Source organism: Amyelois transitella, chromosome 6, assembly GCF_032362555.1.
Source record: "Amyelois transitella isolate CPQ chromosome 6, ilAmyTran1.1, whole genome shotgun sequence".
Classification (NCBI taxonomy): Eukaryota; Metazoa; Arthropoda; class Insecta; order Lepidoptera; family Pyralidae; genus Amyelois; species Amyelois transitella.
In genome coordinates this window covers 9,438,272-9,451,573 of record NC_083509.1, presented here as the reverse complement: position 1 = coordinate 9,451,573, position 13,302 = coordinate 9,438,272, and the positions used below count along the sequence as shown (strand labels likewise).

At 35.0% G+C, this 13,302-nt stretch overlaps 1 pseudogene; it reads left to right on the top strand.

Moving 5' to 3' along the window:
* The first annotated feature begins 496 nt into the window (after positions 1-496).
* Positions 497-12,476, top strand: LOC106131106 (ornithine decarboxylase 2-like; annotated as a pseudogene).
* The last annotated feature ends 826 nt before the right edge of the window (positions 12,477-13,302 follow it).

Genomic DNA, 13,302 nt, shown 5'->3' with positions numbered 1-13,302 from the left:
AACTTTGAGATCAGGTACTTGAGCCTGCGACGGAGTAAGTGTGAGAATATACCGGCAACAAATAAATTTAAGAAGTGCGGATGAGTAAGGAATTTGTTTAAATTTTTAAATAACTGAAAAAGTAGCCGTTATTCACGTTTAGTTTTCGACATATTCAATTTGTTATACATACCTAGGAATATTTTATTTTATTTTAACGGTTGCTCCTTCGGGACCATGAGTTGTATTATAAATGAATAATTAATTTTGCTGTAAAATAATTATCTATGCCCGTCTTTTCGTAAAATCCTGTACACGTTGCATATAAGCCAGTTAAATGCAGAGATCTCGAAGAAAATACAGTCCATTTTGATTTGCCAAGCTGGCGTCCAAATTGCTGTCACAAGGAGGACTTACACCAAACGAAAGCGCATATAAAAAATACTATTACGTTTACACTAAATATTAGAGGCAGGAGTCTCCTTCAATACTCTTGTGCCAGGAGGTATTAAACGAAATGACGGTGAACCTGTTCATTGACATAAGTTCACGAGGGCAAATGTTTACATTGTGTTTACAGTTAGTTACCTTCTTCGTTAGAGAAACTTTATTATGGAAAGTAAACTAATAAATAAATGTATCTATTTCATTAATGACTTCTAACGGGTATCGCAAGTTTTAACTCTTTTTTCATATTAACCTAGAAACCTCGGAATACAATGCGAGATCGGGGTCTTTACATGTAAATCGTCCTTTTGAAGCATGCATGGTGAAATGATAGTACCTAATTTCCCGATCCAACGTGTTCAGAGTTTTAAAGGGTAATAATAATGACAAAATTTTGTATGTATAAGATAATAATCAACAACTTTTAGCATTTATAATTTTAGTTAGAATTAGGAATGTTGGAGTTATATAATTTTCATTTAAAAAAATATATTCTTTTTAATTAATCGTAAAAGATAGAAGAATCGATAAAGAATATTAATACCTAGCCCACAATCCCGACAGACTAAAGCTCATGTTTAGCTTAATGATGGAATTGAGATTCTGATAGTGACAGGTTACTAGTAGATAGTAGAATGTGATTAGAAGGATTTCTGTTATTGAATACTACATCTTTCCTTAATAATAGTACAAAGAAACAATCGCAGTTGATAAAGTCAGAGTTAAATTTGCACAGAACATCTGTGATAAACTTTATTTGTAACGAACAGACAATAGAAGTTTCGCGACGAAGTTAAGGATAAAGAATTGGCGTATGGTAGAAGAAGTCAGATTATACAAACAATAATCACGTCTTCATCTCTTACGGGGAAACAGAGCCAAGTCTTAAAAAAAGCTAAAGGCCACGTTCATCTGTAAGACTAAATAATGGAATTGACATTCAAATAGTGACCAAAGTAGTCCATCGTCTAAAAGAAGAATATCTTATAAATTGAATATAATATATATCAAATTTATAAGTATTTCTCTTAATTAACTTTTACATCTGCACGGGAAGAGAACCAGCTGGCATACACTATGTTTTCCTTCGCTACTAGACCAGCATGAGAAACTTGCACTAAAAGAATGTGTTCCCATTTCCTTAGTCGCCTTTACTACATACATACATTGGAAAGAAATGGAGTGGTCCTATTCTATAGAACCGCCGGAATCATACTATATATGTATATCAATTAGGACGCATTTTTAAATAATGACAAATTATTTTAAACTAAGATTTAAAATCTCGATTTTATTTCGTCCAAACTGCAGCCACTTTGCATGGAAGAAAGATTAATTTCAGCTTCTTGAAGCGTATTGCGTTTGGAAGCCGTTAGAATCGGGTGCCCGAATTCCGGCAGGCTCATAGAATTCGGAATTGTATTAGACTATAGAAGGAGCAAATAAGAAAGAAGAGTTAAGGAATTAAAAAGTGGAAAGTACCAAAAGGCGTTTTCATCTTAATGTCAGCTTTATTATCCTACTAATATTATAAATGCGAAAGTTTGTGAGTGTCAGGATGTCAGTATGGATGTTTTTACTCTTTCATACAAAAACTACTGAAACGATTACAATCAAATTTGGTATGTAGGTAGCTGAAGACCCAGAATAACATATAGGCTACTTTTTATCCCGGAGTTCCCGCGGGATTCATAGGGTTTCCATGCGGACGAATTCGCGGGTGGCCTCTAGTGACTTATAAAACTGCACGCATTTCAATATAACGACACATCATCCTATAGTTTCAACTTCAATATGGTATGTCTATTATCTTACATTATTCGTATTTCTATGAATTTTCTTGCAATTTATATTGAGTGGCGTGATCACCGCTGTCTTCAAGAAAGCTGATTTACGCGAACTTGACTCATAAAGAAGATTGTTTAAACTCGGTGATAGAATGGGTTTCGGGAATGCTAAGTCGTTTTTTCAAAATGCGGCTTTAGATTTACTCCAGTGTAGTTCATGTTTCTTTCAGCAGTTTTTTTTAAGAGATAGGTAGATGTTTAAATTGAAAAGGTAATGTTTTTTCAATTTAAAATAAAAAGTAACTTAATTTAGTAGAGAGCGATTTTTTTTAATTTAAATTTATTTTTAAACGATATTTTTTTAAGTGTAGAATAAAAGCAAGGGTGCAAAATCAACGGAAACATTTATGTTGCAGAAATAGTATCGACCCACTTTAATTGTACTAGGAAACACGTGATTTATGGCATAATATGTAAATAGAACGCGGAAGGCGCCATCTGTACGGTTTCAGATTCATAGGCACTTCTCTAGTCACGTTCAGCTACAGAAATGGGCCTGTGTTAAATTAACCAATCACAATAGTCCATTCTTATCGGCAATATCAGATTGGTCTGCAAATTATTTTATAAAAAGATTGACAAAATTAATGATTTTTTCTTTTACACTTAACTATTTTAAAAATATCCCACCAATCCCAAAAATCGTGCTGTTAATAGGACCTTACATCCTGGTAGATGGTTTGAAAAATGAAAATGAAAAATATTTTATTTGGAAACAAGAACAAGTACAATTTAAGTAACATAGGATAACGATGACATCTGCAGAAATTATGAAGGTTTATAGGTATGCTTCAATTGTATATACAAATTTCTTCACGATGTTTTACTTCTCTTACATCGTGAAGAAATTTATATACACATGATTTGAAGGTGCATGGTGCAATAATTATAATTTGTTTCAGATATGCACTAGTACTTCAAAATATCAAAATATTAGTAAATAAAAAAAAAACAATCATCATGTTTTTCCTACGAGTCCGCACGTCAGTGAATAAAGTCCAGAGTAAGATGATTTTTGCGCACTATCTACTATCATTACCAGCAGGGCTCTCTAAGCGTGGTCACCACAGGCTTCCACTCTTACAAGCTAGACCAATGCTGATTGAAGATTTGGTCACAAAGTATAGTATAAGGACAGCAAATAGAACCGTTTATCAAAAATCAGAACCAGTAAGTATCATTATATCACATATTATCTGATTAATCAATTAGTTGTTATGCTTTTGTAGAGTAAAATAAAAACTACTCGTAGACTAGAAAACATTTTGCTTTTAGCAATTCACAAAATTTCACCCTGAACAATAAATCAGACAAGCGAGCGAGCGTAACGCCAAATCGTTTATTTGTTTTAAAACTCATTATTGCATAAAAAAATTGAATCACACAATTCTTGAAATTAAAAATTATGTACAATGACAGACTTATTTCAATTGCAAAAATTGTCGTTACTTCTAATATATATATGTATATACTTACGTATCTTCCTGGGTGCATCCTTAGTGTAAATATTTCAGACCATCATCCAATTACATAAATAATACTGTTGTTTACAATGTACTACTCTGTCAAGAAAGTAGCAGGAAAAGATCAATAATACACAAACTGTTTGTTATTCATCCAAATTTATTTTATTACCTTCAAAATATGCTCCTTTAGAAACGATACACTTACGCCAACGAATAATCCAATCATCAAAACATTTTTTAAACGCTGTTTCCGGAATTGAGGTCAGTTCTCGCCGCGAATTCTCTTTTATGTCTTCTACCGATTGAAAACGGGTGCCACGAAGTGGTAATTTGAGTTTAGGAAAAAGAAAAAAGTCGGCTGGAGCCATATCTGGTGAATATGGTGGTTGCTCGATGGTATTTGTTGAGTGTTTGGTTAAAAATTCGTTCACAATGATGGCCTTGTGCGAAGGTGCATTATCATGGTGCAAAATCCAAGAATTTTCTTTCCACAAATCTGGCCTTTTTCGTCGGATTTGCTCTCTTAAACGCCGCATAACACTCAAATAATATTCCTTATTAACCGTTTGACCTTCCGGCAAGAATTCCGAGTGCACAACACCGCGATAGTCAAAGAAAACAGTCAACATGACTTTGACTTTTGAACGACTTTGGCGTGGTTTTTTCGGTTTCGGTTCAGTTGGAAGGCGCCACTCCGAAGCTTGTTGACTAGTTTGCATGTCAAACTCGTAAACCCACGTCTCGTCACCAGTAACAATGCGTTTCATGAATGTTGGGTCGGAATTGACTCGTTCTAGCATGTCCTCAGCGACTCTCATGCGATTGAGTTTTTGAAAAAAATTCAGGTCCTTTGGGACTAGCCGAGCGGCAACATGTTTCATACCCAAATTATTAGTTAAAATGGTACGGATCGACTCGTGAGATACAGAAAGTTCGGTGGCTATCTCTCTCAAAGTTGAATGAGGATTTTCAGTCACTATTTCCTTCACTTTTGCGATGTTAACTTCAGTTGCAGACGTTGATGGCCTACCAGAGCGAGGCAAATCTTCCATCACATCTCGACCGCTTTTGAACGCTTTGTACCACTCATAAGCACGAGTTTTTGATAAAGTCGATTCACCGTAAGCTTTCTGTAACATTTTCAGTGACTCCGAACACGATATTCCATTGGCAATGCAAAATTTAAGACAAACTCTTTGTTCGATGTTTTTATCCATTATGAAATTAGCAATACACACTAGATATGATATAACTAAAACTAGCACTGTATTTAATGTAAACAACAGATGCAACTCAAACTCCGCGCCAAAATGGAAAACAGTTGTGCCAATCTAACAACAACAAAAAAAAACAAAAATTTGAATTTGGAACCATAAGTAAATAATCCATTCCCGATACTTTTCTGACTGAATGTATATAAAAAAAAACCAACCAATTTTATAGATATGTCATGGCACTTCAGTCGAACTAAAAAATCGTCCGTCCGCCGCTTTCGTGCTCGATGGCTACACCCCGGAGGACGTAGCGAGAGCACTCATCGAGGGTGGGCGACAAAAGGAACCTTTCTATTTATTCGATATGGACGAAGCATACAAACGTATACAGCACTTTAAGAAACGTATGCCTAGAGTACAGATGTTTTATGGTATGTACTTTGTATCATAGCTCTTTTTTATTTTCAGTCATCATTTATCTATCATTTTTTAAATTCAGTTCAGTTTCTATAGTCTAAATAAGGGAAACCTAGGCACAAGGCATCACTTATTGATGTCAGACATTCCTTATAATTAACTAGTGACCCTCCCATGATTCACACGGGTAGCATTTATCCATATAAACCTTTCTCTTGAATCATACTTCAAACATATAAAAAAAGTCTGTTATTTTAAAAGAAACTGTGTAATTTTAAAAGATTTAAGCATACTCGTACATGGATAGACGCAGGAAGCGATGTTACTTTATTGTCCAGGCTTCGAATCTAGTCACTTATATTATTGTCCATTGATTTAAAGGACAAAGATTCGATATATGCTTGTGTGTCTATATGTTTCCTATGGAAAATTAATCTATTCAAATAATAACAATTCTTGTTGCGTTTTTTCAGCGATGAAAGCCAATAATGACGACACGTTCCTAAAACTATGTTTATCACTTGGCTTGGGCTTCGATTGTGCTTCTCCAGGAGAAATAAATAAAGTTAAAAAGCTAAGTAGCTCATGGTAAGTGAAATTCCTTCTGGCGTTAGTATGGATAAGTCAAGTCTTCACATGAAGCGGCCCTCGTCTGATCTCCTTTTGCGGACCACACATCCAATTATCTCAATGTGCAGGTTTGGGCGCGATAAGAAATAGGTAAGTGCAAACCTTATAATATCGTTTATTCATTTAAAAAACATCCAGTTCTTATTCTTGAGAATTCAGCATCCGTTTAAGCTAAAGACGCCATATAATTAATGCTTTACGTGGTGTGAAATCATTTGGCAAAGTTCTATTAGTTGGCGGTGTGCCTGACACCAAGTCGCTTTGGGAATTTTGATTAACTAGTCAGTGCTTTAATTTATTCTTTAACGTGTTTTTCAACATAAACAGGAATATGTTAAGTAGTTTAACTCTTTACGACCGGAAAAACAGTGATGTAGTTTTTAATGTATCTTTTTAATGTAATTTACAGTAGAATAATATACGCCATCCCAACGAAGACTCCAGAACAGATTCAATTCGCCAGGGACTCGGGCGTAAAACATACAACATTTGACTGCTCTTATGAACTCAAGAAGATCAAGAAGTTTTGGCCCGATGCCAGGTAATAATTAATATCGAAATCATAGGTCTTAGATCAAAGATAAAGGAGATTTGCCAACTTGGTTTACTTAATAGTGAAACATTATGATTAATTTTATGCATTTATTTTATGAAACAAATTTATTTAATTATTGATTGTAAAAAAAGAATAGGACCACGCCATCTCTTTCCCATGGATGTCGCAAAAGGCGACTAAGGGATAGGCTTATAAACTTGGGATTCATTTTTATTAGCGTTTGGCAAAAAAGGGCGATGGGTTTAATATCATTCAGCCAAATAGCTGAACGTGGCCCATCAGTCTATCCCACAAGGGATATAGACGTGACCATATGTATGTATGTTTGTATGTAAAATTTTGATTTTATTTAGGAACTTAGTACAAAAAACTAATATATGAAAGACGTATTTGTATGCAGTTGAACAGTTCTGATTTGACGAACCAGTTCATGCAGTTACCTAGAAGTCAATTCAACGTAAGAACCTATTACCTTTTCACCATCTGAACTCTATAGGGTCTTTAGATAGAAGTTAACTTATTTGAATGATTTTGTAAAGTAATTAAAAAAAATAACTTTATCTCCTTATTTCACTTATCATAGTTACAACCTCTTGATGGTAATAAACCAGTAACAAAATTAGTGTTCCGGAGAATAGATTTAAGGAGAATTTGATAGCAATTTGTCATTTTTCATTATAAGGAGGTTAATTTTCTTCAGAATTAGTGTCTTGTTAGTTCTTACACTTAGTTTACTGATTGTTTTCTCTATGATCACATTTTCACATTCACATTCTCAAACTGTGTCATTTACATTTCAGACTACTACTTCGAATAAAAGTAGATGGAAAAAGCCTTTATAAATTAGGGAAGAAGTTTGGTTGTGATTTTGAAACAGAAGCTATTGGCCTGCTAGAAGATGCAGCCAGCCTTGGTTTGAATGTAAGTATTTTTTATCTTTTAAGCCATCATCAAAGTCTTCTACCACCACCGATAGCTTCATTTTTAATTTATTCATCACCCATTTCAATAAATTATACTTTGAATTGCTTTTGTGCTGTATATCCACCCCAAATTGGCTGACAATCTACATCATTAGCATAATCGGACAAAATTGGTCAAGATATAATTGGACCTATGGTAACCCTCGCAGGCCACGGATTCCAAGACGTAGTAGTCGCTTTTAGCTCCTAGAGGTATGCAAGTCCTCTTACTCATGGTAAGCATAAAGGTTTACCTCCCTTTGATAACGATTTTGTGAAGAACTTTCGAAAACGAAAGTGATTATGAAAATATTCTAAACTAAAGGTCTTGACATCGTCCCAGTAAGTGTTGATTTTTAACACCATTTTTTAACAGTGGTTAAAATTGAATTAATGAATTAATTAACAGATACATTATTGAACGCAGGTAGTAGGTGCCGCCTTTCATGTGGGAAGCGTTTGTTCTTCTACCGACAGCTACGTTCTGGGACTCAGAAGATGCAAGGCTCTGTTCGACTACGAAGCTAAGGCTGGCAGGGGCATGCAGATTGTGGACATCGGTGGAGGTTTCTTGAGTGAAACTACTGATAGAATTGATAAGGTAAAGTTTACTGTGTACACACCTTTGGTGGTTCTTTTTTTCAAAGTAATTGTCTTACATAATTTATTTTCAAACAAAGAAATCAGTTCATAGATTGGCCAAGTATGCACGTATCTGGGTGTTATCAACAAATCATTGACTTGAGAACTATTTACTGCTTTTTAAGAGCCTGTAAAAAATACTCGTACCACTTTGAGTTGACTTTTACACATTTAGTCCTTCATTTTTTTAACGTTGTTTATACAATAGAGATTAATAAAAAAAAAACTAAAAATATTTATTTTCAAAACAGGAAAAAAAGGTCGTCACGTCTACATAAGATACAACATAGAGTAGTTAGAACAAATTAAATGTATAACCTTTACATATTAAACGCAAAGTAAATTTAACACAGGTGGCGGATCACGTGAACGAAGCTCTTGAAGAACTGTTCCCTGACCCCGAAGTTCAAGTGGTGGCCGAGCCAGGCAGATACTTGTGCGATTCTGCGTTCACAATGTATTGCAATATTAATAACGTTCGCCATGTAAGAATTTTAAATATCATTTTTAGTTTAGATACGAATTAAAACAAACATAAAATATATTTTTTTTTACAAAAACCAAGACAAAAAGGCCATGACTAGATCCTCCGTGTAGGCATTTACTGTCTAGGTTGGCCTCAATATTAAAAAAGGATTCAAAGTTAGTGAGACCACTAATTTACGAACAAGGTACCTATTGGTAAAAATAATGGCAATTGATGGAATCGATTGTGATATTATATACCTATTATTTAAAGATGAAAATATATATAGTAGGTATATATAATAAGATGATAGTTCTCACTCGGCGACCCGAATATCTTTCGCCATAAATTTCAGATCTATTCAATCGTTATCTTATTAAATTTTCATCATTGAGTACGATTAATGAGTACTTTAAATATTTTCCTTGAGTAGCCGTGTCTGTCGACTAGAGAGGAACAAAAAATGAGAATTTCCGATCTTTTAATTTAATATTTATTTTCAGATCGTAAACGATGGAAAGCGAACCAATATGTTATATCTCAACGACGGAATTTACGGTACACTGCGGTTTCCGGAGACTTGGCACAAAGTGCAGAAATTTAAGGTAATTCGGTTCTTTAGGAAGTGAAATATTGCCAAATTTCGCCCCCTTTACGTCATTTACACAATAGCGGAGTAGACGATTTATTAAATTTACATATATGTGTTTTGTATTTTATTTTGTTTAATCCCAGTCGGAACATTTTTATCTTAGCAAACATCGAAATAACGTGACGATTTTAAAGCTATAATTATCTTCCTAAAATGTTATCTACCTTGTTTCCAAATCTAACCATAAGCTTCAAAGCTTAAGCAAATCTTTTAATTATTTAAATTAAATACTAAAAACGTTATAAATACATGTTTTAAAACAGAAATCTTCAGATACCGACAGCGACGTTCTAGAAGACGTGATCCTCTGGGGCCCGACCTGCGACTCCGTCGACCGGGTGATGGCGGAGTACCACATAAGATTACCGAGATGTTCCCCTGAAGACTGGCTCGTCTTCCCCTCGCAAGGAGCTTACACCTTTGGCTTCTCCACTAAATTCTCATGCCTGGCCATACCTCAGGTGCGGCCAGTGGTCTCTTCGGAGTTGTGGTAAGAATCTATTTTCAATTTTGATAGAGGGCGCAGTTGCTATTGTACACTATAGTTTCAGCGTTAGCCTCAGATAAAAAGTGACGACTTTATTTCTAAACGATGGTGAATTAACCACTAGATATAGCTAATTAGGGTGGGTCCTTATGAGCACCTAACACACCTAATCTAACTGCAATGACTGAAACGTCGGTTTAAGAAAGGCATATATATGTACATATGTACTCGTTGTGGAGGGAGTTCAAAATATTATCGGCTCATTATAATCAACACTCTGCCTACCCCCCCGGGAAAGAGGCGTGATTTTATGTACATTCAGTCAGAAAAGTATCGGGAATGGATTATTTATTTATGGTTCCAAATTCAAATTTTTGTTTTTTTTGTTGTTGTTAGATCGGCACAACTGTTTTCCATTTTGGCGCAGAGTTTGAGTTGCATCTGTTGTTTACATTAAATACAGTGCTATTTTTAGTTATATCATATCTAGTGTGTATTGCTAATTCATAATGGATAAAAACATCGAACAAAGAGTTTGTCTTAAATTTTGCATTGCCAATGGAATATCGTGTTCGGAGTCACTGAAAATGTTACAGAAGGCTTACGGTGAATCGACTTTATCAAAAACTCGTGCTTATGAGTGGTACAAAGCGTTCAAAAGCGGTCGAGATGTGATGAAAGATTTGCCTCGCTCTGGTAGGCCATCAACGTCTGCAACTGAAGTTAACATCGCAAAAGTGAAGGAAATAGTGACTGAAAATCCTCATTCAACTTTGAGAGAGATAGCCACCGAACTTTCTGTATCTCACGAGTCGATCCGTACCATTTTAACTAATAATTTGGGTATGAAACATGTTGCCGCTCGGCTAGTCCCAAAAGACCTGAATTTTTTTCAAAAACTCAATCGCATGAGAGTCGCTGAGGACATGCTAGAACGAGTCAATTCCGACCCAACATTCATGAAACGCATTGTTACTGGTGACGAGACGTGGGTTTACGAGTTTGACATGCAAACTAGTCAACAAGCTTCGGAGTGGCGCCTTCCAACTGAACCGAAACCGAAAAAACCACGCCAAAGTCGTTCAAAAGTCAAAGTCATGTTGACTGTTTTCTTTGACTATCGCGGTGTTGTGCACTCGGAATTCTTGCCGGAAGGTCAAACGGTAAATAAGGAATATTATTTGAGTGTTATGCGGCGTTTAAGAGAGCAAATCCGACGAAAAAGGCCAGATTTGTGGAAAGAAAATTCTTGGATTTTGCACCATGATAATGCACCTTCGCACAAGGCCATCATTGTGAACGAATTTTTAACCAAACACTCAACAAATACCATCGAGCAACCACCATATTCACCAGATATGGCTCCAGCCGACTTTTTTCTTTTTCCTAAACTCAAATTAACACTTCGTGGCACCCGTTTTCAATCGGTAGAAGACATAAAAGAGAATTCGCGGCGAGAACTGACCTCAATTCCGGAAACAGCGTTTAAAAAATGTTTTGATGATTGGATTATTCGTTGGCGTAAGTGTATCGTTTCTAAAGGAGCATATTTTGAAGGTGATAAAATAAATTTGGATGAATAACAAACAGTTTGTGTATTATTGATCTTTTCCCGCTACTTTCTTGACAGAGTAGTATGTATGTATGTATAATCAACACATAGTTCATAGTTCATTTACACAAAATTATTCGTAGTAATTTTGTGTAATAATTCTCGCGATTTCGTGTTGCTTACTGTAAATAAATTGTATTAACATTGTGGAGTATATAAATTTCGTTTTATAAATTCTTTGAACAATAAATCAAAGTACAAATTTACTTTGTGGTTGCGGAAACAAGAACAATTTTCGCTGTAATTACAACTTTCTAAGTATTTCTTATTACTCGTACAAAAACAGGCCTTCAATAATTAATTTATATTGGCGACCTTTTAGTAAAAAATATAAGCGTATTAATAGGTAAGTTTGACGTGAATCTTTATCAAAATCTGTTCCATCGTACCTGGCAAACAAAGAGACCATTTTTTTAAGTTCATTAAAAAACTTTAGAAAAATTAGAAATGAGTAGGTAGTACCTTCTTCTCGCAGTTTTAAACCCACGTTGTTTGGATAATTAAACTAATGCCACAGGACCATGTGGAGAAAAACCTTGTGCCTTGAGCCGTGCGGTTCCCGGCACTAATATAACAAGAGTAGGACCACTCACATTATGCCCCATGGATATAAAAGGCGACCAATGGATAAGCTTATTAACTTAGGATTCTTCTTTTAGGCGATGGGCTAGCAACCTGTCACTATTTGAATCTCAATTTATTTTATTATTAAGCTAATCAGCTGAACGTGGTCTATTAGTCTTTTCAAAACGGTTGGTTCTGTCTACCCCGCAAGGGATATAGACATGATTATATGTAAGTATGAGAAAAACCTTCGCTACAAGCCCCCTTACTATAAAATGTCTTCTATTCTCTCTCTTTCCACTACTCCAGTTAACTTCAAAGCCACATTGCTTTTTATATATGATAGTTTCCTATAAAGGAAAACGTGCAAAAGCTACTTCAATTATTTACATTTTTAATTTACAGGAAAAAGTTGAGACACAGTGAAGCCTTTTCGGCAGAGGATTTCATACTAAACCCAGACATCTCTAGCCCGCTGCCTTCTTCTTTGCCGCCAGTATTATCAGAAAATTTGTACTATGATAGATATCAGTAATAAATTGTTATAAATAAATTGATAAAGTGAATATAAATATAAAATCCCACTAGTTTGGATACGTCGCTATAAAGGAAACAAGGGCTATTTATATGGTCGTGATTGCTCTGAAAGATTTAATTTCAACTTGTTTTTATATAAATTTCAAATAAATATTTCAATGTATTTTTTTTAAACGAAGAACTTTTATTTTTAGCTTATTTCCTTAGTCATATTTTACGACTACCAACGCCTAAAATATTTTTAACTGTAACTCAAGCACTTGTCGCTATATTTCTAAGGTGCTATACTCATTATCTTAAATGCTTTCGCTTCACTTAATTTGACCATCAGGCCATTTGGCACGTGCCATTGACTCCACTATCGATGTAATGAGGACGGTACTCAAGTGCAGACATAAGTGTCGATTATGTGCAACGACCCACCCGACGCTAGATGTGTAAATTTTATTAGTTCATTACCTACAGAAGTTATTCTACCTGCTAAAACATTTCTGGGCAAATTACTTTGCCGCTAATTTCAAGATTTACGTTTTGAACTAAATCTGTAAGTGTTTCTTGGTACTTTCGTGTATTTATCTGAGACATAATCCATAAATGATCCATGAGTTTACATACATACATATAATCACGTCTATATCTCTTGCGGGTTACACAGAGCCAACAGTCTTAAAAAGACTGATAGGCCACGTTCAGCTATTTGGCTAAATGATAGAATTGAGTTTAAAGACAGTAAAAAACTATTTTAAGTTCGCCATAGATTTTTAGTGTCTCTGTATATTAAGTTGATCTGTGTGACATGACGTGGACGTGGACTATCCTCGAGA